Below are 2,870 nucleotides of genomic sequence, written 5' to 3'. Positions count from 1 at the left end.
CCAAAGAAACATAGGTCCCATGGTTTCCTTTACTTGCAATAACTAGTATATGTCTGAGACAAGCAGAAACAGTCAGGTAAGTTGATGTTAGGTGAAATGAACCCCAAGATAAGGACTCAAATGGATTTTCTTTCTTGCTATTGTTTCTAACATATTTATAAGATAATTTCTTTGCTGCTTTGTATGTCCTTCCATCCGGTAAAACCCTTGTTTTCACTGTATTTGATGGTATAATTTGAGGAGTGGAAGAGGAAAAAAATTGTTTAAATAGGGATACAGGTGGACCCATTGCAACAATGAGATGTACAAGATGCTATGCCAAAAAACAAACTTTACAACTTTGGCAAGGGTAGGGTGGGCGGGAAGTGTAGTCGTGAAAATGGGAGGGCAAGGATAGTAGGGGAAAAACAAAGGAGGAGGCAACAATGCTTGATAAGAAATGTACTCCTAAGGGGTGGGGGAAGGGGGTAGTGGAAGGGAGATGGGAAGGGATGGGAAGGGGAAAGAAAGAAGGAAGCAACAGTGCTTGATAAGAAATGCACTCATTACCTTGCTCATGTAATTGTAACCCCTCTGTACAGTATTTTCACAGCAAAAATAAATAAATAAACAAATAAATACTAAAAGCAAAATTAATAAAAAGAAAACAACTATTAAGACTATTACGCAAATTACTTTTCTAAAGGATGCATCTGACATACCAACTCTCATTCGCAAAAACACATTGTTACATTTGTGTTTAACTTCCTTACACAACGCTCTCATGTGGGGTAGGATACACAGATTTCTAACTTAAAGCTGTTATCAGTGCTACAACTAAATGCATGAGATTGCCTTTGCAGTTAGGGAAGCAAATGCAAAAATCGTGTATGAGTGGGAAGAACTGTGCTCCCTGCATAACAAGAGATTATTTTGGAGACAATTGATTAAAAAATACATCCTTTTTATTGTGAACTCATAAAGAGGTATCAAAATTAAAAGCAAAAATTACAGGATAGAACTTAACAAAACTATCAGGAGCATCAAAGGAAGTGAAACTGGAACTAGGCTTAGGGCAATATGAATGAATGAACATGGGAAGGACAATTGTAGGGAGAACTGAGAGCATGTACTGAAGATACTAGGGGAGAGGATCTGGTGAAATTTTGATCTGAAGACATGCGCCTAGGTAAAGAAATAACAGGATAAAATCCCTAAACCCACTACGTGCTTAAGAGTCATCCTCACCATGGGTCTGTCTCTGTCACCCTCTCCTTCCTCAGCATCCTTGATCAACACCAGCTGCTCTTCCTCCATCGTCATTATCCTCATCATCCAGTATGTCCCACTCCTCAGTAGAGTCATCTGCACCCTCCTCAGACTCTACCTTGACATGAGTCTCATATTTCTTCATGGAGCTGCTGCTCTGTTCTTTTGACTTCTCATGCTTCACCCCGAATGGAGACGACAAGGACAGGTCTGCTTGTTTGCTTTGTGCCTTTTCAATTTTTTCCAGGCTGTCCAGTGAAGAATTCGCTTTTTGTTTAATATGGGTCAGTTCCTTCTTAATGGCTTGAAGGTCATCTCCTTTCAACTTTCCAGACTTGGAGGAAGATCGTCGCTGTACACTCTTAGAATTGAATCCACTTTTGCCCCTGAGTGAGGTGTTTCCTGATACACGTTGAAGTTTAGAGGGCACCACAGCCCAAGCAATAGGAGGCGGCGGCACACGTGCTGGGTAAACGTACATCCTTCCGTAACAATCTCGTTGAAAGTCATAGGCCAAGTCAAATGAAGAGCTGAGTAGAGGTGACGGAGAAGGGTGTTGTGGTACTGACCCGTACATCTCAGCTGCAGATCATTTCACACCTGCTTTTCCTGGATTCACTTTTGGATCTGCAGCCAGATTCATATCTAAAACCTGGCCAGCAATCATTCTGCCACCCTCACCTGCTACAGCAGCCCGAGCATTTCTCTCATTAACATGCTGCACAAAGACGAAGCCCTTATGAACAGAGCAGCCCACAATTTTGCCATACATCAAGAAGATTGCTTCCACACCAGACGTCTTGAACACAAGGGTATTGAGATAACCAATGAATACACAGGAGTTCATGGAACGAGGATCGGTCTTTTTGGTAACATTGCGAGCCATTGTGTCTGATAGTTTGGCTCCTCAAAAAACTGAAGGTAGGAGGGAAAAGATACTCTATTTGAATCTCCTACTCCTATGTTCTGTGAGAAATGGACTGCTCCTCGAGGTCGGCAACAAGGAAACAACCGGCCAGTCCTCGCCTCTTCACAAAATGGCTCCTGAGTCTCCTCTTGAATTTTTCTTTATAATAAGCCTTCGTTCATTTTTATTTTTTTATTGTAAAAATGTTGTACAAAGGGGTTGCAGCTACATGTGTAGGGTAATGAGTACGTTTCAAAGCGAGCATTCTTACCTCCTCCTTCATGTTCCCCCTACCATCACTTCCTTTCCCACCTCCCCAACTCCTCCCATATCCTGTCCCTACCCCGACACTGTAAAGTTCGTTTTCAATATAGTGTCCTGTACATCTCTTCGTCACAATGGGTCAGCCTGCATCCTCATTTAAGTGTTCTGCAATATGGTTTCCCCTCCCCAAATTACAAAAATATATATACAAGATGCAGAGCACCAGCATAAAATCCAGTGAAAACAGGGGTTATAACATGGGGGAAGGACATACAATAGAAACGAAAGAACCATATACTGTATTGTAAGTACATTAAAAATACTTAGTAAGAAAGAAAAAGAAAGAAAGAAAACTTTTTGTGTCCCTGTTGTGGGGTACATTTTGCTTAACATTATCTCATATGGTCTATATGTACATAGCCTGCGACCTACTTTGCTTGTCCTAGCCATA

The 2,870-nt window shown here is 41.4% G+C and overlaps 1 pseudogene; it reads right to left on the bottom strand.

The window, feature by feature from the left end:
* Window positions 1–1,210: 1,210 nt before the first annotated feature.
* Window positions 1,211–2,134, bottom strand: LOC122105623 (annotated as a pseudogene).
* Between the last annotated feature and the right edge of the window lie 736 nt (window positions 2,135–2,870).

The sequence above is a fragment of the Dipodomys spectabilis genome, unplaced genomic scaffold (genome assembly GCF_019054845.1).
Source record: "Dipodomys spectabilis isolate Male_0828 unplaced genomic scaffold, ASM1905484v1 ptg000032l, whole genome shotgun sequence".
NCBI lineage: Eukaryota > Metazoa > Chordata > Mammalia > Rodentia > Heteromyidae > Dipodomys > Dipodomys spectabilis.
This window is presented reverse-complemented; position numbering and strand designations above follow the sequence as displayed.